General features: G+C 39.8%; 1 protein-coding gene across 1 annotated transcript in view; it reads right to left on the bottom strand.

Moving 5' to 3' along the window:
• gstcd (glutathione S-transferase, C-terminal domain containing) overlaps window positions 1-26,347 on the bottom strand; it is a 140,538-nt gene that overhangs the window by 38,517 nt on the left and 75,674 nt on the right. The window lies entirely within an intron of this gene.

Below are 26,347 nucleotides of genomic sequence, written 5' to 3'. Positions count from 1 at the left end.
TGCTTTCACTGCACATACCGATCAATTTGATTTCTCTCCTGGTACCTTCTAGCCCCATGGTCGCAAGCTCTTCTCTCCTCGGAAACTTTCAGTTGCTCTCAAATCGATACGACACTGCCCATTGAACTACTCAATAAACTATTGAAATTAGGGCAATGCAGGAAATCTCCAGTCTAGTCATAGAGCTCACACATGCTCGCCATTGCCGTGCTAACCCCAGCTTCACTCTCTTCACATTGTCACATGAAGCCACCCAGATTCATTGAGTTCAATTCCTTCCATTCAGGAATGGGATAGAGAGGGCTGCTGGTACATTGGCCACACACAAGTCACAAACATGTTTGAAGGAAAAGTGGAGCACTTGCATTCGCCAAATAAATTCACACAGTTCAGTTATTCATTGTTCTAAAAGATTCTTCCATGCGAATGTATAATTGAATAATTAAAATGCTGTCTATTCACCTACAGTCATATACGACGGACAGTATAAACAAACTTGTCTGAAGTTTGGCAAGGTCTAGAATTATAAAAAGTACATTGTGACAAACAGGACAACATTGCTTTGGTATTGAATTCATCATCATGATAACATCAGTTGATTGACCGCCATTATGACTGGTAACAAATGGCTACTTTTGTGAAGAGTCTAGTGTTTCACACTGAATCTGATCTACTAAGAATTTCATATTTGGATCACACAGGGATTTGGACTTTTTCACAGAGATTGCACAGGAATTTGAACTTTAGTATGTAGGAGTCCAGACCCCATGTTACCTGCATGTAAGAATTGCCAACCCGCCTGAGTTGACCTGATGTCTTCAGAAAACTGATGCAAGGACGTCAGTTGAAGAAAAATACAAGTAGTTAAAAAAAGTTGCATTCTTCTTTCAACAGTTCCTTGAATGCTGAATTGCCCAGTGAAACTGTGCACTTGTCAGGGGAAACTAGGATTTTTGCTGAGCAGCGTGCATGTGAATCATATCTAGATGCTTGTCAGTTCTTTCCGCAAAGCTAACACAGCAAAAATAACACCATTTCATCACGGCTGTTGAGAAAAATCGTCAAAAAAGATATTTGCAACCTTATAACCTCGATACTAAATCATACAGCGCACCTTGTCCAATCAATGTCAAGCTCCGCAGCACCTTCTCTTTTTGCCAAGACAAGAGAAAGTCTGGTACATTCAAAACCTGACACGTCTCTTCCCATGATATGTGAAAAGAGCAATGATGGATCAGAGTATTTGAAATAAAATACTTCACTGAGTAATCCATTGGTTCTGCATTTACTTCTATTCACAGTGATATAAAACATGTTGACAAGATGATGTCACTTTGGAAATGTACAAAATAAAGAGGGTTGCTGTACATAGTCCCACTGGAGACTGTTCAATTACACACTGCACAACGTTAAATAACAACTTTAAGATGCCAACAACTACCAGGCTTTATATCATCGAGGGAATTATTTTAATATCTTTTGTTTTTGCATTGATTAAACATGTTATGTCAATTGGCTGGCTCATGTCCTGGAAAATTATAGCCCATAGTGCCTCCGCAGCCATTCCATCAATTTGTCCTCCAAATGCATATCCAACGGGGGTATTTGTTGATAAATTTGTTTTTTTTTACCATTCCATAAAGTACTTAAAGCAACACTGCCTGCATAGTGTAAAGTACAAAAATAACTCAGTAACTAAACTTGAGGATAACTTATAGAGATCTTTGAAATTATGAATGGGTTCGATAGGGTAGAGATCAAAAAATAGTTTCTACTTGTAGGTGAGTACCAAACAAGGAGACATAATAGAGCCTATTTGGATACAGGGAATTCCCACAAGCCACTGAGCGATATAAATTGCAGTTCTTGTGGCTCATAGTAGCCATCTGCATCTCTGACCGTGCACAGTCTGTCAGCACTCTACTGGATATTTGTGATTAAGTGTTTGGAGTGGGACTTGAATGCAAACCTCCGACAATGATGAGATTGTGCTACCAAGTCAGCCACAGCTAACAATTATTCCCACTGTTGATGGCTGACAGATAATGTATTTTATATTATCAGTGTATGATAATATGTCATGATGTGACGACAGTAACACAGTTGCAAGCTCATGTAAAAATGGTATTAAGTCTCCATGAAATATAGAGGAAATACAAGAGGAATAGATCATATGGCCCATTAAACCTGTTCTACCATACAATTGGCATAAAGATCTCATGAAATATTTAATCAGTAGCAATCAAAGCCTTCATCCCAAAAATGAAAATAACCATTGATAAAATTAGTTAACCAATATACAATGAAGTTTATTGTTTGTTTAGTCAGTGATTTCATCAAGGAACTTAATAAACTAAACTATCTCTGCTGGAAAATATTTTATTGCAACTAGCAGTCATCTAACTGTCTCTTTTGTGTGTTGTGTTTGGGAATAAATTTACAATTAACAGTCATGGCATTTTAACTTTGAGCCCTCCCTATAAGAAAATCTGTTAAAAGTTATTGTATTTTGTGCTATGTTGTCCTTGAGTGATGCAATCAGCACACTTACAGAACTTTGTGAGCCATGCTGACATACTGCTGTGATGTCTTCAACTTGTAAGTCTCATTCACTCATCACTCTAGTACCACAAATCTTGAGTTACCTGCACCCCTCTAATGATATCTCCTGATTTTTGATTATTTTAATCACTCCAATTACAGCTGCCAAAACCCAATGGCTTGGAATTTCCTCCTCAAAATTCATGGCCTTTTAATCTGTCTATCCTCTTACTGTGCAACACATCATCGATGAGGATGAGCACTTTGCCAAGATCTTTCCCTACACCTCCACTTCTCACCTTTAAACAGCTGCCAAACCTTAAACAGACCATTGTTCACAGCAACCTACCCAGCCTTCACGACAACATCGACCACAACACCTTACAAGTCTGTCATGGCAACCACTACAAGACGTGTCAGAGTGTCGACATGGATGCTACCATTACACATAGGGACACCACCCACCACAGGCGCAGCAAGTACTCATGTGGCTCGGCCAACGTTTATCACATGCGCTGCAGGCAAGGATGCTCCGAGGTGTGGTATATTGGCGAGACCAAGCAGACGCTACAACAATGAATGAATGGACATGGTGCAACAATCACGACACAGGGATGTTCCTGCCCAGGGACATTCGGCCTCGGATCTTCGGGTGACCATCCTTCAAGGCAGGCTTCGGAATATGCAACAATGCAGAGTTGCCAAGCAGAGGCTGATAGCCATGTTCGGTACCCATAAGGATGCCCTCAACTGGGATCTTGGGCTCATGTCACATTACAGGTGACCCCACTACACTATATATTCTCACACACACACACTCTTACACACAATTACATTCACACACTTACGCAGACCCTCTCTCAGCCAAACGCACACCCTCACAGGCATATACTCCGTCACACTCATGCACCCATTCTACCAAGTGCGCACGCACACATGCACACACACACACGCACACCCCACCCCCTCCGCATCCCCCCCCCGCCCACGCACAAACTCTCTCACTCTCATTTCCCTTCACACACGTGCACATACACACAGATATAATCTATGAGGTGAATTTGCATTTGCAGATATGTTCTAGTTAGTTCCAAAAGCACACTATCTGTAAGCAGTCAGTCCATGTGACATTTTATAAATTTCTACTTTGGAAATAGAACCAAGTTGGGATACACAAGGACTCTAGCCTTGCACCGTTCATGCGTTGTCTGAGCTGAGATGTCACTTTTTTTAATATAAAACCTTAAGTTATCTCAGGAATGTAACTTGAAAGTAGTTCTTGGATTTACATATTAATGAATCGAAACCTGCAACTCATTCTAAGCGATTTAGACTTAACAGCAATCTAGGTTTGTTCAATACTTCATATCAGTTGTATGACACTTAGATCTTTTACTGCAAATTCTATGTCCTATGGTCTTGCTCCACTAGCTACCTGATGAAGGAAAAACACTCTGAAAACTTGTACTTCCAAATAGACCTGTTGGACTATAACCTGGTGTTGTGTGCCTTTTAAATTCCTCCTTCAAATGACCAAGGTTTTCGTGACGAGCCTTAATGTGGCTTAATATCAAATTTTGTTATATAATGCTTCTATGAACAGGCTTGACCTGTTTTATTACATTAAAGGCACTACAGAAACACAAGTCATGCTTTTGTGGGATAGCAGAGACTCAGGATGTTAATTCTCAGGATTCCTGATGAAGGGCTTATGCCCAAAATGTGCTCCTCAGATGCTGCCTGACCTGCTGTGCTTTTCCTGCACCACACATCTACTCAAGGTGTTAAAGGCTTTCAAATTGGTGGATTAAAACGTAGCCACATACCAATTGCTCCCAGAATAAGATTAAGTGACATGTGCAGGTTCCATCAAATACCAAGCATGATAGATCATTGCTAATGGAATCCTACGGTGCAGAAAAAGACCACTTGGCTGATCGAGTCTGCACTGATCATCTGAAGGGCATTCCATCCAGACCCACATCAGCTCCTGCATTTACTATCCACAAATCTTTTATGGAATTTATAGCATCACGGAATCATACAGCACAGAAAAAAAGGCCATTTGAACAATACGGCCTTTTAGTGTATTCATTCACAGAATGTGGGATCACTGGTTAGGCCAGCAGCAATTTTCCATTCCAAGTTCTCCTAAACAAGGAGGTGGTAAGCTGTATCTTGAGCCAGCGTAGCCCATATGCTTTAGTTACACCGACACTGTTGTTAGGAATGGAACCTTGTCCACACTTGTTTTTCATAATGAAGGGGTTGAAAGGTTATCAAGGGTAAGTGTATGGAGTAGTCATATCGACCATGATCTTATTAAATGTTTGAGCAGCCTCAAAGACCACCCCATGGAGGGAGTGGGGGGGGGGGAGGTGGGACACTAGTTAAAAAGCCGTACTGGTTGTAAGTGAATATACTGGTTCTTCACTTTAAAGTATAAGAGTTGGATCAGGTTTTACTTGTTTCTCCTTCTGGGCAAGTGGTCAATTCCTACTCCCAATTTGTACATTTGTATGTTGCATTTTCTTTCCCCAAAGCTCTGCTATTTTCATATTTTTCCTGTTCTCAGATATATCCAATGGTTCTGAATAAAATGTTCCATTTTAATCAAATGAATCATGTTTCATTTACATTGTTGCAGGTTGCTATCATAGTGGGAGAGATGGAGACAAAATCTACTTTCATAAACAGGGGTCAATCTCAAGTGAAATGGTTTCTCTCCCAAAACCTCTGTGCAGCTAGCAACAATTGTAGAGTAGAAAGGAAAATTAAAATCATTGGCGACAGGACATTGGATCGGTGATTGTGACTGTAGTGTAAGGTATATGATTTATATATATTTTAATATCATTTATTTTAAGAGTGTGTATATGGTCTATTTCTATGAAGGGTTTAATGATTAACTTGGAAGTCTTTTTGTCATCATAGTGATTTGTTTTAAAACAGTACTGGAGGGAAATTGCCTGGAGAGTAATGGGCTTTTTTTTAAACCTTGAGAGAGTTTATGAGTGAACAGTTATACATTAGGCTTTTAGTTTAGAAGATCAGATATTGATCTTCTTTTTCCTTTTGGTTAGGGGGAACACCCATAGCTTGGAACAAAGCTTTTGGCTTTCAGTTAGGAGACTTTGCAGACATACTGACTGAAGTTGAATGTGTAAACCAGTTGCTTGTGACAAAAGGAGATTGCTTAGAACTGTTAAGAAATAGGTTATCTCAGTGTAAGCAGTTTAGTTTGAAAGTTACAGACCCTGGAAGTTTTTGGTTACAACCCTGAAGGTATTAATTGAAACAGCACAGCCTAGGTTTGGTTTTATGAAGGCTCCAGGAAGAAGCTATCAGATTCTTAAGACAGGGACTGGCAGCCTCAGTTAAATTAAGCACTAAAGAACACTAAAGATATAAAAGAGATGGGGATTCTCTCTGGTATGAGTACTGTAATGGAGTGCTTTGAAATTAATGAAGTGTATTTTATCTGGTGTTCTAAATATTTAAGTTCTAAATATTTAAGTGTGTAAACAGTTACATTTATTGCATTTTATCGTCATTTATTTTGTGCAATAAACTTCAGTATTATTTTAAAACCAAATCTGCACATTGAGTGCTTGTGTTTCAGTGAAAAACCACTTCATTAAACCATTAAAAAACACATTATGATCTATCAGATTCCAGACTAGGATCTCTCTTGTCCAATAATATGATGCTGTATCAATTAAAGCTTTGTCAGCAATATATTACAAGTAGCAGTAACTCTATATCCACCACGTGGTCCAGATCCCTATATTATTCCTCGATCTTTGAACAGCTTTTCCGAATGAAGACCAAACTGAATACAGTTTGGCACTTCCTCACAGGGATTAATAGATTGATGCTTTTAGAATCAAAAAGATATTCCAAAACAAATATCTTTCATTACATACCCATTATAATTCTTGAAGTGCCACCCACTAATATTGCCTTGCTGTGTTTGGATATTAAAATGGACACAAAAATCTGCATCCAGCATTTTATTCCACATTTGATGAGTTTTTAATGATAAATATATCTAGTCATCACCTCCGTTTCCAACATACAGATATTTCACCTCACTCCTTTGAGGTAATGAGTTATATTATAGGCACTGACAGCTCTACACTTCTCCCATTTTGTGAGCAACCTTTATGTGCTTCATCATTGGCAGGGAGGTTGAGCAGGTATTCAGCTACAACAGACTGTTCCTACTTGCGGCATTTTCCATACAGGGAGCACAGCGTAGCTCATTGGCAGCAGCAAACTCAACTGCAGGTGCTGGGTTGTAAGAGCTAACTCAGTGCAGACAGGGAACCAGACCTGGGATTTTCCAGCTTAAGTGGCTCAATACCATACTACAAAATATGACTTTTTAATCCTCCTTGTCTGCAGCTGCTGGAGAGCTGCCACATCACATTCCAAAGACAGCGAAGCTGTTAATGATTCAAAAATCATATCTGAGCTGAGTGGAGTCGCTGCAGATCTGCTGTTGAACCTTCCAATTGGAATGACAGACAAAGCTGGATATTGTTACTCTATCAAAAATGATGATAGTGAAATTGGTCTTTATCAGTAGCACAAAATTATAGAAGTAGTGGTAACTGATTAGCAGCCTATTCTTCCACAAGGAAGGTCAACAGACACACTGCCAGCCTACCAGATATGGACAACCAATCTAGCACACTTATATGACAACCAGGGGGAATATAATAGTCTGCCAGGCACTTCACGACATAGGACAGGTCCTATTGCTGAAATCACAGTGCTTGGAGGTAGTTTCCAGTAGCATGCCAGGATCCAATGACCTCTCCTCTCTCTCACTCCGGTGGGGATATGTTATCATGCCATGGCTACAGCCATAAGCCATCTTCAAGACAGCTGGAGCAACACATGGCTTTTCTTTTTTTTTCAATGAGTTGATGGGATTATTAACAAATTTTATCAGTGTTCAATGGTGAATAATTGACAAGCTTTCTCAAGTGGAAAGGTAAACCACAATTCGAATTCCAATTCCAAACTTAATTAGAACCAATAAAATCAATCTTTATTTCTTCAATGTAAAATAAATTTGTTACTGCTTTCATGAGATTGAGTTGCTTATGTGTGATAATTAAGGACTCCTTATTGTTTCCTAGTTCAGTTCCGCATAAAATGTTGCTGCTGTTCATATCACATCATCTTCCACCATGTATTTCAGGTCAAACGGAGCATGCAATTAGGCAAAATGCTCTATTAGTACCAGCGTAGCTGTCAGCTTAATTGTGAACAGAAAATTGAATTTAAATGGTGTATTTCTGTGCAGGTGTACAAGTGGTATTGAAACAGAAGCAGCAGTCAACATAAACCATAAACCAGATTGCACTGGCAATAAACCACAGTCTATGCATATGTTATTAATCAACATGCTAACAGGAATCTCTGACCCCACCAGTTCCACTTACTTTACGGGAAACGTGAGAAAAACAACTAAGAAAACACATTATTCCAGATCTCCTGAATAGTTCTCGGCCAGCATGGATTTAAACTCAATGTCTGTCAATATTTACAACATAGACATGGATTCCATTTAATTACTGAGTGGGAATTGCTTGAGTATGAGCCCCTAGCCTAATGAGAGAGAGTTATTCCAGTGTTCCTTCACATGCAAACTGCTGTTATTCTTCCTCCCTTACAAAACTAATGGAATGACAATTTCTCTCTAGTTAAATTCTTCACTGTGAAGAGCAAAAATTAATTTCTAGAAGTAGCAGATCCACTTAGCCTTATAAGCAGCAACAGAGGTAAAATGTTTGTGGACAACCATATGCACGTATGCTGCCCACTGTAAACATCAAAATATATTTTCCTCCGTCATCTTGTGGTTGAAGCAGGTGATATTTCCTGCTAGAATTGGGATATGCGGCTTCACTGTAAAATTTGGGTGCTTTGACCTCTGTAGGCAGTTTTTGAGTTATCACAAAAAAGTTGTAGACGCAACAAGATGGTCTAATTGGTTTTAATCAGAAACTTAATGTGAAAGCTGAATCAGTTAACTGAATAAGTGTTGCTTTCTGCACTCACTGTAGTCTATTCGCTGCGGAAAGAGTGTAGCAATTCTACACAGGCAGATTCCGTACAAAATTGGAAATATGGAAAAGGCAAGCTGAGACTTTAAAATGAAGCCTGAATTAATGGTCTGTACATCTTGGTCTGATTATCCTCCAGCCTCTGCTCTTATTCCAACTGAAGACAAGACTTGATCTTAACTCCACATATGCAAAGCCACATGAGCTCAACTCATGCAAAGTTAATTTTGCTAGTCTTTGTTCTTGCTGGGGAGCTACATTTGGTGGGAGCATAGTTCAAAGAACTGGGACAAAGTCCAGCACACCTCACCATGGTGCTCTTGCTTTCCTAGAGACATTATTAGAAGTGCCACAAATCAGGCATGCTGATTCTTGTGCTCAGTTCTCAGATCCATATTCCCATCAACCAAAGCCAAAGAGGTGTGCCCAGACTCTCACCAAAATTATGCAATAAGATCATGACTAACTTACTTAGAAAGACAGTAAATTAGTATATAGGCAAGAATAAAATTGAAAGTTATCGTGGCAAGTGTGGGCAGATATTTAAATACTTTCTCATACATAATCATTCCTGTGCTACCATGATCAGGAAAAGAATCGAAGAGTGTGGTGCTGGAAAAGCGCAGTCGGTCAGGCAGCATCCGAGGAGCAGGAGAGTCGACGTTTCAGGCACAAGTCCTTTATCAGTAGTGCGATCAGGGAAATGCCATTTGGGAAATGCAACTACCCTGTAATCAGCATTGAATAATGTAGGATGTTATGCTACCCTGGTGCTCCTGCCAAATTACCTTTGAGAATCAAGATGAAATTACACATAGCGTTGCCTTATTAGAAACTTTACACTGGTTGGTTCCTCACTGCTTTGTCTATAATGCAGAGAGGCTTAAGTGGGTCTACGGCTAGTGTGACATTGTGTTAAGATTCTTCTAGCACAGACTGTCAATGCTGGGATTTTGCACAACTGGACTGAATCCAAAAGGAAGCTTGCTGGAGCTCAATAAGGCTGCCTGCCAATATGAACTCTCTTTAGCAGGTCTTCCTTGTAGCCAACTGCAACTCTGCTTGACAAGTTCACTTATGAATCGCTAGGCAGGTTGCAGATACCAGATGCTGGCATCATTACTACAGTAAAAGTAGCACGAGGGAGAGGAAGACTTTCTCAAAGTCAGTTATAAGATTTTCTCTTCAATACTGTCTTATGCATATTTAAAATCTTTGCTGCTGCCATCAAATCCATTGATAGCTTTGAACCACCCCTCAGCCCCCATCCACACACCCCACCCCACCCCACCCCACCCCACCCCCCCCAACCCACCCCACCCCCCCCAACCCAAGCTTCCTCTCCTTGTACCAAGTGACCCTTTTGGCAGCGTTCGGTGGCACCAATGCATTATTAATTGGTTCTTGTTAAGAGAGAAAGTTATTAATTTGTCAATCAGCAAGTCAATACCCAGAAATTGATCAAACCTAAATTTGGTTTGGAATGACTCCTGCTTACATTATGTGTTTCATATTTCAAAATACTTTTCATACTTCACCCAGAAAGCAAGAACAGACATCAATGCAGAATCATAGAATCCCTAAAGTGTGGAAGCAGGCCATTTGGCCCTTCAAATCCACACTAATCCTCCAAACAGCATCCCACCCAGAGCCACCTTCCTATCCTATCACTGTTACCTTGCATTTCCTATGGCCAATCCACCTCGCCTGCACATTGGTGGACTGTGGGAGGAAACCGGAGCACCCAGAGGAAACCCACACAGACACAAGGAAAATTTACAAACTCCACACAGACAGATGCCCGAGGGCGAAATCGAACCCAGCTCCCTGGTGCTGTGAGACAGCAGTACTACTGAGCCACCATGCCACATGTAGAATGAAACAATAAAATTGTTTCAAAGTAACGACTACTCTGAAATCTGAACCTCAATTTTATTTTCAGTTAGAATCAAATTTAGAACTATCCTTTAAGGATTGTGCTCACAAAATTGTGTATGTAGTGTGTGCTTCCATGTCCAGATGCATATGGATGATGTATAAATCCATACAAACAAATGTACAATGAATGTTAGCTCCTAATGCTGTTTTGGTGCTGGGTTAAGAAAGAAATTTATGCGCTGTACTCGCCCACGTTGTTGCCCAACAGAATGACCAGCATTCCTGCAAACTGTATTCACAGAATTTTGAGCAGGCACAAACGCCAAGCATTATTGTCATGATGTCAGAACATGTTCTCTGCCCCCAGGATAACTGGCAACAACCAAGCAAAACATTAATCCCTGGGTCACTAGTCTTAAAATACCAACTATGTTTAATATTCAGATTCACAATTCAACAGGCTATAGCGTAAGAATTATATATAGAAAAAGGAGATTAGATGGCTAAAGAATCGATAACAGTTATTCCTCCTTCACCTCCAGGATATTGAAAACTGGCTCACAGACATGGAAATCACCAAGATTGGATATTACAGGGAAATAAGAAAATAAGATGCAATGGCATGGTTAGATGACAGCAGCTTAGTGGTCAGCACTGCTGACTCACAGCGGCAAGGACGCGGGTTTGATTCCAGCCCTGCGTGACTGTCTGTATGGAGTTTGCATGTTCTCCCCGTGTCAGTGAGAGTTTCATCTGTGCACTCCCAATTTCCTCCCACAACCCAAAGATGTGCAGGTTAGGGAATTGGCTGCACTACACTGTCTATAGTGTCCAAGGATGTACATGCTAGGTGGTTGGGCTTGTTAAATGTGAAGTTACAAGGATACCTGGGGGCGGGGGGGGGGGGAAGGGGGGTTCTGGGTGGGCTGCTGTTCGGACAGTTGGTGTGGACTCAATGGGCTGAATGGCCTTTTTCCGTATTGCTGGGTTTCTACGTCATCAATGCTGGAAGACTGTTGGAGGAAAAGTTGGGGAGATAGGATTTTCACTGTTTTAAGGGATTGAAAAATAATTAACTAAAGTAGAAAAATGAATGTTAACTTCAACACAATGGAAGGATTGGCATGAAGAAAGAATATTCAGAGCTGAAAAAGGATGACCAATGCTCTGAGGTGCAAAGACTGCAGATAAGATGACATTTTAGAGAAAGAAAACAGTTTCAGCAGAAAGAATAGCAATGGTTAGAAGGTATTTTGATAAAGGATTACTATCAAATAATACACTTCTTGTGAGTTTTGGCCAGGATTACAAGTACAATTAGAAGACCTTTCCTTATATTGGAACAGCATTCAAATCTGGGACAAACTTGGCTTATCAGAGAATTAACAGTTATTGGGGTTGATAAGCTTTTGGCACATATTTTCAAGATTACTCATCTTGTAGCAAGACAGAGCTTAGATACTCAGTAATAGCTGAAGGCAGCGGATTTTTTTTGAGACAGCACATAACAGGAAGGAGATCTTTGATCCAAAACATGACCTATCTGGTCAAGCAAGTTTTGATCCTACTGGTAGTCTAGTCTATTAGTCAAATACAAGAAGATTCCATTAATACTGAAATGAACTGGAACCAAGATCAGTGAATCTAATACTTAATCTTCAGACTGTCACAAGATTATTGATTCCACATCACTGATTCCCCACAAAAGCCCTCATCGTTAAACAGTTTCTAAACAGAACAAATTCAACTGCACTATAACTCTGTAAGATCAAAATAAAACTTGTAAGAGCAATATTTACAACATTTTCAGACTTCCTCCATATATGGAGATATCTCTAGTCCCAAAATAAAGCCTAAGTGTTTAGCTGCCTTTAAGTGCAGCACTTCAGCAGTGTTTTGCAAACCAACACCCTTCATGTCCATGTTTAATTGAATCAAAATGCATTAATAGACAGCATGCTTACGTTTTTAATCATCTACGAGCTGTCCAAATTTTATTTAACGCTTCAATTTGCAAACTCAAAAAAGAGAAGAATCAGTGACAAATGCTTGATGAAAATTGCTACAATACCTTTACAATTTATAATGAGAATTAAAGGCTTGAAGAATGGTAATTTGTTATTTTCCACTGAAATTCCATACAAAAATGTGTACCAGATATATTTTCCTGGAAACTAGGAGGTGGGGTTCCAATGACCACCACACTATGAATCTGATCTCTAAACTGTCAGCTGCCTCTTGCAACCCGAAATTGTGTTATATTGTACAATATTTTACAAATATTCATTCAAAATATTTTCTGAAAATAGTCTATATGTAGTTTTCTCCTCATCAAAAACATCTATTGCCACAAGATTCAAATAAAATCATGGTACATTTCACAATTATGAAGAAATTATCCTTTTAACACTCCTTAAACATTCTGTGAAGGTCTCATATCTTCTACAAAATGCATAATACCATTTAGTCAACTAAAATGTTAGTCATTTTCCCAACTTCCAACAGTTCTGCATTTTTTTCTGAATACGTTTGAATGAGAACTACAAGACAAACTTCAAAGACATTATTTTAATGTGCTGCAACTTTGTTTCCTTTGCTCACAGTGTTCAGTGAGGTGCATTAGTCAGGGTAAATATATAGTAGGGGAATGGGTCTGGTTGGATTGCTCAGTGTTAGACAACAAGGTTGGGGGGGAGAAGAAGTGTGTGTGTGTGTGTGTGTGTGGCCATTTAATGGACCATTGGCTGTAGGTGGAATTTCTTGCCTTCAGGAATGGGAAGCGAGGGCTAGTGAAGAATCTGGCAGAACTTCTATTCCCATTGCAGGTGGAGAACTGGTTGGTAGTTCCAACGCTGAATCAAACAGGAAGAGTGATTACTTGAACAATTCAACCAATATGTCACCTGATTCCAGAAAGGGACAAGAAACAAATGGAGACAAAAAATGTTTGAAACTTCCAAAATTATAATTTTTAAAACTTGAGTCCAATGTTTCTGTGATAAAAAAAAATGAATCATATATCGTTGGGATTATGGTAAACTGAACCAAGTGGGGGATGGAGATGTACAAGGGGGTGAAAGAGTGCAACGTTCTATCCAGGTAGAGAGTTTGCTTGTCAATATACGAAGGAAATCATAGCACTATAGACAGTACAGAGGAGATTTACCAGGATGTTGCCGATGCTGGAGAGTTCTAATTAAGAAGTTCTTTGCTCTATGTTAGATTGGAGTTGTTTTTCTTGGAGCAGATGATACGGAGGGGTTCTATTTTTCATTTGAATCCCTACAATGTGGAAACAGGCCATTTGGCCCAACAAGTCCACTCTGACCCTCCAAAACCTTCCAACCAGACCCATTCCCCTCCTACTCTATATTTACCCTGACTAATGCACATCAATGAACACTGTGAGCAATTTAGCATGGCCAATTCACCTAACCTGCACATTTTTGGATTGTGGGTGGAAACCGGAGCACCCAGAGAAAACCCTCTAACACTGGGAGAATCTGCAAACTCCACACAGACAGCTGCCCGCGGCAGGAAACTGGGTCCCTGGTGCTGTGAGGCAGCAGTGCTAACCACCGAGTTGCCCTAATGATTTAGGTGTATTAACTTATGAGGGCACAAATCAGCATGACGGGAAGAAACATTACCCCTTGGTGGAGGGATCATTGACTGGGTGCATAGGTTTAAGGTAAAAGGCAGGAGTTTAGAGAGGATGGGAGAGATATTAACCCTCAGAACACTTAACAATTATTTAGATACATCCATGCAATGCCAAGGCATACAAAGCTATAGGCTAAATATTAGAAAATGTGGTTAGAATAGTTAAGTGGTTGTTTTGACTGGTGCAGACTCAATGGGCCAAAGAGTCTTTTTTCTGTGCTGTAGGTCTCCATGACTCTATGAATTAAAATATATCAATTGGTGTTGCCTTGGGAAATTTTAACAAGGTTTATTATCCTTCACTTTGAGCTGAACTATTGCGGTTCCAGTTCTTAATGCCGTGGGTATATACAGTGACACTAAAGACTTTAGCTACAAAAACTAATAAATATCCAGGTAATTAAACTCAATCTGCCAGGAGTACACTTGGCATGAAATGTGGGTTCAATCTGGAAATCGGATTTAGATACTGTACCTTATGCAGAACCTGAGAACGGCTGAAATATTTTATATTGTTCCATGCTTCTAAAAATGCTTCTAAAAGAAAAGTAATTAAAAATTTATCGTTTCAACATGTGACTACAAAGTAGGTCATCACCAGTAGGTAGTTTTAATATTATCTAAGATCATGAAGCTTAGCTGCAAATAAAGAAAAACAAAAATCTCACTTGTATTGACAACGTCCTCTTTCTCATTGCTGTTCTTGATGGTAAACTTAGCTTTGCCACTTATACGAGAGAATAGAAATTGTTTCTTCAACGGAAAAGTGAAATTTGATTCTTTTGTTATGCAATGAGCCTTGTTTTGTATTTTTGGGTCACTTTGACCCAGGCTCCCAAACCTAATCCACTGAACTGCAAGTATCCACAGTCAAAACGCAGAGTTAAGGTAATCAGTTTAAGAAAAGATTTGGCTCCACATCAAGATTTCCCTCATTAGTTTTCTTTAAGTAAACCTTGCCTTCTATGGAATTTTTTTTTTTATCCACCATAACTGCTAACAACTGAAGCCATGTATTGGTTTGATTCAGTCAAACTGGCCAGCTTACCTGCTCCTAGTAACTATTTCATGTTGTAGATCTGCCCGCTTTGATCTAACTGCCCACGTCACCCAGATTTTGGCATGCACAGTACATTACAGAGGTCAATTAAACTTTTAATTATGGTGGGTGGGCTGCCAAATTGGGCACTGACACCTCCACATTATGGGGGTGAGTTTCGCCATATGTTTGAAGTTGGGAGTTAGGCACCTGATGCATTTTATCTATTCCATACCCCCTGACCTGGCTGTAAACACACCTGTTGGGGGCAAGTAACATTAAGCCCATGTTGGTTGACTGAAAAGCAAAAGTTATTACCTTTCAAAAAAGAAATCACCCACTTAGGGAGTCATAGAGTAATAGAGATGTACATCACAGAAACAGACCCTTTGGTCCAACTTGTCCATGCCAACCTGATATCCTAAATTAATCTAGTCCCATTTGCCAGCATTTGGCCCATATCCTTCAAAATCCTTCCTATTCATATACCCATCTAGTTGCCTTTTAAATATTGCAACTGCCTCCAACACTTCCTCTGGCAGCCCATTCCATATATACACCATCGTCTACATGAAAACGTTACTCCTTAGGTCCCTTTTATATCTTTCCCATCTCACCTTAAACATATGCCCTCTAGTCTTGGACTCCCCTACGCTGGAAAAAAGATCTTGGCTATTTACGCTATCCATGCCCCTCATGATTTTATAAACCTCTATAAGGTCAACACAGCCTCCGACACTCCAGGGAATAAAGCTCTAGCCTATTCAGCCTCTTCCTTTAGCTCAAACCCTCCAACCCCAGCAACATCCTTGTAAATCCTTTTTGAATATGTTCATGTTTAACAACATCTTTGCTACAGCAGGGAGACCAGAATTGCAGCATTCCAAAAGTGGCCCAACTAATGACCTTTTTTTTTAGATTACTTACAGTGTGGAAACAGGCCCTTCGGCCCAACAAGTCCACACCGCCCCGCCGAAGCGTAACCCACCCATACCCCTACATCTACATCTACCCCTTATCTAACACTACGGGCAATTTAGCATGGTCAATTCACCTGACCTGCACATCTTTGGAGTGTGGGAGGAAACCAGAGCACCCGGAGGAAACCCACGCAGACACGGGGAGAACGTGCAAACTCCACACAGTCAGTCGCCTGAGTCGGGAATTGAACCCGGGTCTCTGGCGCTGCGAGGCAGCAGTGCTAACCACTGTGCCACCGTGCCGCCCATGTTTGTGCTGCTACAACATGACATCCCGACTCTGATACTCAATGCACTGACCAATGCGTACCAAGTGCCTTCTTCACTAAATAAAAACCAAAAGAATTGCAGATACTGTAAATCAGAAACAGAAACAGAAGTTGCTGGAAAAGCTCAGCGGGTCTGGCAGCATCTGTGAAGTAAAATCAAAGTTTACATTTTGGGTTTGGTGATCCTTCCTCAGAACCTCAAATTATTTATAATTCTTAGAATAGGTTTAAACTGATGTAAATTCTTACCAGGAATCTAATGTTACTTCACTTACTTTTATTTCCCTTTCATTTACTCTATAATTTACTCTGACTCACAAAAGCACAGTTCACAACACTAAACCAAATTGCAATTTGGATTCAGACCAAAACGGGGTCTGTCTGATGGTGTGGCCTTCTGAGGGAATCAGTGGGGAAAGGACTGCCGTCCTCTCCACTCCCCAGCCTACCAACACCTGCAGGTCCCCGTCCGCAAAGCAGAGAGCAAGCATTCCTTTCCTCTGAGCAATGGGTTCAATGCTGAGACTTGAGTGTGAGGGTCAGTAGCTGGTTTGCAGTGTCTGAAGTTTTGTGCAGCTGACCTTTAAATATGTCACTACAGACTTGAAAGCCAGAAGGTCCCAACAGTGGGGTGTATCCTCATCTCTTTGACTCTGCAATTCTGAGAGAAAAGCGTTCAAAAGGCTGGTTGCATAAATAATTAGGGGAACAGCAGAGGATTGAGGGAGAAGAGTTGTTCTAAGCCAAGGGGGACTGAGCGCTATGAATCTGACTCGAATACACACTAACCAAAAATGGGAAACTTTCAACCCATAGTAATGCCAGGCTGCACAATTCTAATTTCCTCAGCCATGAAGTGTTGTAGCTGCTTAAGTTAAGTATATGATAACTGCCTCATGATTATTCAGGGAAACTAATTTCCCCTTCTAAACGCACTTTGACTTTTGCTAGAGAAAAAAAAAGCCACTAGAATATTACTGTTGCTCTTCAGTCATTGATTGATGTGTTCTTGTTTTGCAGTAACAGCTTTTGAAAAAGGATCAGGAATGCAGGCATACCTGAATTTCATTGCAGGCAAGAAAACACATGTAACCATGTATGCTCCACCCAGCCTCGTGGGAGCACCATCATTATTAGGGTAACAGCTGTTCAAGGAGAAGCCCCAGCATCACCTTCCCAATGTAACTAACAACAGGCAATAGAATCCCCAAACCTCAAAAACACATTTTCTTGTTCAAGTATTTATCTATTTTCTTTGGAAAGTTGTCATTGGATCGGCTTCCACCACCATTTCAGGTAGTGCATTTTCCCATCTTAATAAATACAAACCAAAAAAGACCCTTGATGCAGTAAATCAGAAATAAAAACAGAAATTGCTGGAAAAGCTCAGCTGGTCTGGCACAATCAATGGAGAGAAATCAGAGTTAACATTTCAGGTCTTCCTGCCAGACCTGCTGAGCTTTTCCAGCAATTCCGGTTTTTGGTCCAGATCATAACAATTCATTTGTAAACTGTTTCATCCTCATCTCACCTTTGATTCTTTTGCCAATTACACTGTACCTTAAATTTGTTCTGGTTACAAATCCTTCTGTCACTGGAAATAGTTTATCCTTATTTAATGCATTAAAACGCTTCACAATTTTGATAATCTCTATTAAATCTCCCCTTGATCATCTCCACTCTAAGGAGAACAATTCCAGCTTCTCGAGTCAAACTAAAAAAACCATCCTAATTTTAGAACAACATTAAGATATTTGAAGATGCTGAAACACCTATTTAACAATTATGGCTTAAACCAATGGTAAATCTGGAAATGTTGAACTTTATTGAAAAAAGTCTTTGGTGTCTGATATCCAGTTTCAACATATCCATCTTTAAATGTGCCATATTTATTCTTTTTTTGTCTTTATATCATTTTATCTGCCAGGTCTGACATCTATGAAGCTGAAAGGACAGTTGCATAGCCTGCTGTCAGGGCTACTATATATATCACCTGTAGCCTTCTACCAGAGACCACCCAGGTGTGATTTTCTTCTCGCCCTTTCTCTGCTGAATGACTACACAGTATTCACTTGATGATTCGCTACCTGGAACAGAATGAAATTCAGAACTATACTGGATGGTACATCACTGCAGTGATGCCGATGTACCCAGATTACAGGAGTTCTCAATCATGGGTTTAATCTGATTAAATAAAGTGATCCAAGTACCTATGACCTGAGAAGATTTGATTAGAGAAAATGCTCAGGCCCAGGTGGTAGATGAAACTTGACAGCTCTATCTATTAGGTACAGTTCAGCTGTCAGCAGCAACGACAAACTCTTTCATCTAAAGCTCAAAGGCAATACTTTCCTGACGTTTTTATACTGTGGCAATAATGGAGGCTCATCCATCACTTTCCTGATCAGTAACCATAAGACAAAGTTCAATGGCCTAAAAAACAAATTAGATCTATGCCTGCATCTATATATCATCGTGAGAATCAATTCATCATTAGCAAAATGTCTGGGTACAGTACAAGGTCAGCACATCCAATACTGAGAAGTTACACACTCAGTCAAAACATAACTACAGATGGCAAAAGTCTTTCACCCAACCATAGCACAACCATCCAGAATTAGCAGCCACTGCAGCATTTAATTGGTTCTTAAATAAGTCAAGGGTTTTTGCCTCTACTATTTTCTCCACTCCATTCCAGATATCGATGAATCACAGTGTGAAAAAAATTCCTCGAAAAGGAAGCAGAATCTGATTGATCTAGGAAACTTGTTGGAGGCACCAAAATTCATTTCACCAGGGATCTTTACAATTGGCAGATGAAAGAGACGTTCATCTCATTAGCCTCACTTGGATCTACATAGACGTCAAAGGCCAATGTTTAATCCATTTTAATTTCCAATTTCCTCAATGTTTTAAATAACATAACAGCTGCCTTTCAGATGGACTTTAAAGACCCATGCCAGCCGCGATAAGATGTGCTGCGTGTCACGCTCTCAATGTACTCAGCCATCAAAATGTACTTTATAGCCAAAAGCTGACAGTAAGCCAAAAAAAAGAGAGGGAACAAATGGTGCTCGATTTGTTGATGGCAGCAGGGGTCTTGCCCCCAGTCCAAAGGTGGGGAATTGGTGAACTCGCTTTGGCAGTCAGTGGAACAAGGGGGTACATTGTGTCAGCAGAATATATGCTGCATCCATTTCTTTTTATTAAAGCCCCACCAATCACCAGTTTGACAAATTAAACAATTAATGAAATACAAGCACTGCTCATTAAGTGCTGTGCATCAATACCAAAACAGGGGAAGATGAGAAGCGATGGAAAGGGTTTAATTAAAATGAAGTTGGAGGGGGAACTAATGCATATTTCCCTAAAGGCTGTCCCTGCTTTTTTTTAAAAATCAACCTGTTCAGAGATGTTATTACACACCTCTGGATCAAATGGGACTTGAACCAAGGCCTTGTGACTCAGAGGTAGGGACATCTTTACTGCACAAGAGCCCTTAGCTTCCCCCATTTTATTTGCTAATCAACTTGCTCAGAGATGCTCAGGTGGGACTTGGAAGATTTTCGGTTCAGAGGAAGGGATACCACCACTGCTCAGCAAGGACCTTCTCTGCTGTTCCTATTAAAATTCTTACAACAAATCTAGTTTAATTTCTACTGTATCAACTAGAAGTGTCCAAATAGCTAGCCAAGTGATTGTTGCCACTTTGTATTTGGTTAAGTAAATAGTATCTAATCAAACTGTTCAGACATGCTATTACACACCTCTAGTAGGACTCAAACCCAAGTCACCTGGCTCAGAGGTAGGGACACCACTACTGTTCCAAAAGAGCCTGCTCTGCCATCCATGTTGTATTTTTTAAATCAAACCATTCAGATATATTATGATGCATAGCTGGAGTAAGTGGGACTGGAGTCTAGGTCTTCGGGCCCAGAGTTAGCCAATTAGCAACCTGGAGCTATCTGCAGCAGTAGCCAATGTTCAGTTCCACCTGGAGGAGGGGGGCACAACACTAGCCAACATAGGACATGAGGCATGTTGGGTCTGGAGATGCCAGATGAGTTAGGGGTGCACCACTAGAGGAGCTGATGTGGAGCGGGGGAGGGGACAGGGTTACAGGGTATGGGCTTGTGATGTTTTTGGAAACATTTAGAAATCATTACCTATTTATTTACATATATTTTTGAAGTTCTGCAAGTTCACCAAACTAAAGAATATCCTGCTGCTATTTCTATTCATCCTGGATGTGTTGCATTTGCAATCAGTGCGGTCAGTTCATTCTCACAGATTTTTACACATTCTTTTGGCTTATACTAAATTTCACATCTGATTGCAATGAATTATTGATGGGTTTTAAGACTGGTCTTCATGCTAAAGTACAGTAAGATCTGTCAAGCAGCTGCTTCCACTTCACTTTAATATGGTTAAAATCTTTCTGCTTAACCTAATGTCCCCTTCTTGTTGTTCTTTATGAGCTGGCTCATTTGGTAACCTAATGCAGAAATGCAGCTTATTCTAAAACCATAAACTAAACCATAATGTACACTGGTTATATTCAGCTTACAATTTTCTACCTCTTCATGAAAAATAATCCGTAGTACAACAGAAAACTCAACAGTGTAACAATTAACATGTACTCTTTTAACTTGACAACTGTTGTGAGATCAAAAATAATAAACATTGCTGTAGAATAGCTAATAGTCATCTACTGTGACTTACTTAACATAATTCATGGCCTCAAATACCTAGAAAGACAAGGGCAGTCGGTCCATGGAAAACTGCCATCACCTCCAAGTCACTTTCCAGACTTGGAAATATATCCTCATTCCTCCACCACTATTAGTAAATATTCTCAAACTCCCTACCTCAATGATATTGATTGCAATACTTGAAGAAGGAGGCTCACCACCACCTTCTCAAGGGCAAAAAGAAATGGGCAATAAACGTTGATATTACAGAGTCACATCCCATAAACAAATAAAAAGTTTACTATCTTCATAAACTAAACAATTTAAAAGTTATTTAAACATTCATGTTAATATATTAACTAGATAACTTGCGACATTCCTCAGAAAACATATGCAGTCATTAAGCGTATGTTTAAGTTTGAACTGACTGCCTTGGATGAAGGAGCTTGCATGATGCAGCTTTGTCAAAACAAGCCACAAATTCACCAACATTTTTTTAAAAACTCCTGATAATGTCTTGTAAGGAGTTAAAATAAAATGTCTTAATTATTCACTCTTTTTGTTGGGAAATATAGGAGATTAGGATCAGTAATCATTTCAAAGCTCCTGCCCAAAGTCCAATAATATTAAGCTGCCACTTCTAGTCTGTGGGCCAGTGTCTCACCACAACATAAGATTCATGGAGAAACATGGCTTGCAAATAGCAAGTAAAAACAACAGAAAATTGGATCAGCTCAGACGGGGGAATCCAACTCAATATGTACTGCATTTTTATTCTCAGGTCTCAAGCTCATCATTGGTTTGAAATGTAGGTCAGAATTCCAAAAATGTTGCCTGCAAGACCACAAGGGCAATTCTGCAGGAGGCTGCCAGTCTAGGGATCATCTCTGGGAGGTCAGTTAAGAGTGACTGAGGCACTGGATGGCCAGAGATGCCTGGGAAAGATGTGCATTGCTTATGTAACTGGGAAAATGAATAAATCCAAATCTACAAACTACAAATTTTCTATATTAAGTAACTAGCCACTTTGTAAGTAACATTTCTTTCATTTTTGATCTGTCTCAAACTCTTCAATGCTTAATCTGCTTTTCACGCAATGTGGCCATCAGCAACTCTGCATTCCCTCCCCATTTAGTATTTTGTCACTGTTTGCTAATGCAATTAGCTGCAAAGTAAAAGGACATTGGATGTAAAACATGATATTTACGTCCGTTTCAACAAGCATACAGAGCCGCGATTTAATGTCTTACACGAAAAAACCCACTTCTGACAAGACAGGAGTCCTTCAGCACTACTGTGAAGTACATTAATCAAGTCTGTGCTGAAGTGAGTTTGAATCCAATATCTTCCTGCGCAGGGTGTTTGCACCATCCCTAAAGATATCTCCAGGGTGTGAAAGTCGCCAAATCAAAGTAACTTCTTTGTGACTGTAAAAGGAAAAGTAACTCCGAGAAGGGAAAAGGACAAGTGGCTAATTTTTAAAAATTAATCAGAGGAATGGCGAAACACTTAGATGGAGAGTGTGGAAATTTTTCTGCTTGTAGCCCAGGGCATTAGAAGAGTGGATCCTCTTTGTCTGATGGTCTCTTTGTCTGGCTGGGGAAAGGATAAAATCCTGCACGAAAGCAACAGACATTTAATGTAGCACTTAAGGATAAACAAAGATTGTTTTAATTGACTCACAGAGTTTGATTTAAGTACTGTTTTACTGTCTTAAATTGACATGGCTATAAAAAGGCAATAAAAACAAACAAGTATCCTTAAATATACTACAAGGACATGGCATTCCCTTGCATCGCAACAGTGACATTTGTTGCAACCTTTCAGGACAACAAACTGTGCACTTAATGAGAAAAGGTGCAACCTCTTTACAAGAGATGGGTTTATAATCCTTGTTTCTTTAAAACCAGGCATTCATGTCATGACGCACTCCTGCATTAGAAAGTTTAATGCAAATAGATTAACAACTGTTAACAACTGATTGTAAATTGTGCAAAAGAACCTCATGCCTGAACCCTGCTGATCTGAAGATAAATCTCATTCCAGTGAGTTCTGCTATAAGGCAGTATCTCCGTTCTCGTGCAATCCCACGTTATAGGAAAACCGTGTAATAGCAGGTCAGGCAACATCCGAGGAGCAGGAGAATTGACGTTCTGGGCAAGTGCCCTTCATCATGAATTAAAAGATCAAGTTAAATTGAACATTACAAATGAATTGTTTTATTCTCTTGCATATCCAATGAATTTAATTGAAAAGTTGAACAAAGGTGAATCAGTACTGTGAGCTGACACAATAATATAGAACATTATGCCGAGATTTGAAATGTAAGTGAACCACTATGTCAACAGGGACAATGTGGAAAATGGATTCACTCTAAACAAGGGGATAAAATGACCCATTCAAGGGTTCGCTCAACAAAGCCATTATGGACTTTATAAACATTACTGCACACCTGGCTGATCAGTGACAGAGCTGCCATGTTTTCATTTGGGCTTATCTGGAATAAATTGTCAGTTAAGTGTTATTAAGACTGTTTCCCTAGTGCCTGCCATTCACTTATCCTGTTAACAAATTGAACTTGCCACACAACAAGCCTACAGGAAAACCAAGAGTCCTGGATGTTTTCATAGCAGGACAGAATAAATCTTTTGTAATCCCTTCTTGTGAGGATACAAAGTAACTAAATGCTTTATTTATAGCCTTAGCTCCATACAGATAAAATTTAATTTAGATCAACTTCATCCACAACCAAATGTGGGTCTCCTTCAATTTATCGAGGATTGAAATTCATGTGCTCCCTATAAAAACTATGTGCTTGCTCCTAAGATACTCAACGCTATGGTTAGCGTATTGAGAAACATTTGACTCCTATTTGTCATTAGGATCAATACATTGAATGCTAAGAGAGTCATGAGATATGGGGTTAGAGCAATGGAAGTGTGATATTAACACATGGCATGTTCCTGCTCCAATTTCTTGTGTTTTTATACTCATGGGCACAAACACAAGATATCCACTAACACAAAGAGAAATAGAACTGACATGGGTTTACAGTTAAAATAGCAATACAAATCAATATTTTAGCTTTGCTTGTTGGTACCTTTTGCAGCTCCAAACCTAGCAGATACGACATGCTTTTAAAGACTTTGGATCTGACGCAGATTCACACCATAAGCTAGGGATTTATATACACAGCTGAAAATATTTTTCCAGCCAAAGTCTGAATTATATACCAGTTGCGTCACTGAAAAAATATGTTTGTATGACATTTGAAGACAAGTAAATCTGGCTTCAAAACAAATCCACAGTGTTAATCCCATTGATCCAATGCATCTCTTCTGTTGAGAAGTGTGAAAATGGGAGAGAACAGAAAAGCATTGATGAACCGGCCATCTACAAATAGTTTGAATCATTCTAGTGCGGCATGTTTGCCATGGCATCTGTGATGAAACAACACACCAGTTGTTCACAGACCAGTAGCAATGGCAGCTAGAAAAGTTGTTTCTAAAAATGTAGACATAAGCAGAAGAATTTTAGCACAGGATATTTCGGCATAGGATCAATCTTAGGCTACATGGGGCAATTCCTTACAATCCTGGGTAACTGTTGTCAGACATTGCTGTGAAGGAAAAGTCTTTGACAAGTCTTTGATGAGTCCCGATTGTCTGGAGTCTTCAGCAAATGAAGTATAAACCACTGGGAAATGCTTATGAGTAATGCGGGAAACAAAAGAGCAGAGTTTAAAAACAAGGCTTTTTTAAAATATTCATTTTCTTTGAAACATTTTAGCAATATTGAAGTTGAGGATGGAAGGAGAGTGGTCATATGATGAAACCTCCAGGAGCATGTCCAGTTGCAGGTAGCAACCTGACATGAAGCATGTGTTTTGATTAGAAGGGCTTCAGCTGAGGTGTTGGAACAAGCTGTCCACCTTGGGCGTACTTGATGTGTGAAAACCTCTGACAGACAAAATTGCTGCCGCTGTCAGTCACATCAATATAGATGTGAAAAGTAGAATTTTAAAGAAACAAAAGCTCACATGACTAATTCAAGGGGGTGAGGCTTTTCAGTGTCAGATACTGAGCTTTACCCACTTCCCAGGCAACCTCTAGTTTAAGTCACATCTTGCACTGACGACATATTATTTGTAGGCATTTTGGATTAAACCAAATAAAGCAAAGTGCATCTGACAATATAAATGAGATACATGGCTCATCACTAAATTATCGTTAACATCTAAAAAGAGCTCTCTTTCATAGCACATCCTGGTGGCAGTGACAACAGTTAAAGGTGTTTCTAAAATTCAGAATTAAGCAACAGCATGTTCACACAGATACTAAATGTATTCAAACGCCTTTCAATCAATGAAATGCTGTTTGTCAGATATCTCCCTCAGGCAAGCTCTACCAAACCCCCTTGCCTCTTGAATGAAACAATTGCAGATGCTGGAAATCTGAAACAAAGAAAGTGCTGGACATATTCATCAAACGTGGCAACATTGTTGGAGAAAGAAAGTGTTAACAATTCAAGTATATTAAAAAAAGTTATTCTCAGTTCTTACGAAAGATCATCAATCTGACACATTAACTCTGTTTCTAACTCAACATTGCTGTCTGATCTGCTGAATTTCCAGCACTTTATGTTTTTATTTTAACTCCCTGTGAGAAATTACACATCTTTGCTGAAGACGATTGCTGGGAATTTCTAAAGGCCAGACAGTTGCTATTTCAGCATCGATGGGAGTTCTGTATGAGGGCCCAGCAGGAATGGGTGGATGGAATTGGCTGGAAAATTGAAGATTCCGCTGAGCAATTCCTCTACGCCAAGAACCTTCTGAAAAGTCTCCACTTATATCAGAAAATTTGAACAATGGCAATGAAATTATGTAAAATAGTTACAAAGGTACAATTATATTAAATAAATATACTAACGCCAGATTAGCTATTCAACTGACTTGATAAACATGCAAATAGCCTTCCCTGGCCCCAACCAAATACACGTCCCCCAAACTCCTTATACCAGGCAGATCTTGACTTGACACCATTGGCCAGCTCCAGATCTGAACTGCCTTCACTTCCTCGGGATACAAATTCTCCCTTCTCCCCTTCCAACTTTCCAGCATCGGACCCCTATTGCTCCACGCTGGACCCAAATTCACTTTCACACACTCCACTTAACCCACTCTTGACCTGATCTGCCTCCACTC

This window comes from Chiloscyllium punctatum, chromosome 14, assembly GCF_047496795.1.
Source record: "Chiloscyllium punctatum isolate Juve2018m chromosome 14, sChiPun1.3, whole genome shotgun sequence".
In the NCBI taxonomy this organism is placed as follows: domain Eukaryota; kingdom Metazoa; phylum Chordata; class Chondrichthyes; order Orectolobiformes; family Hemiscylliidae; genus Chiloscyllium; species Chiloscyllium punctatum.
The sequence above is the reverse complement of the archived record's forward strand: the minus strand, read 5'-3'. Positions and strand labels throughout refer to the sequence as shown.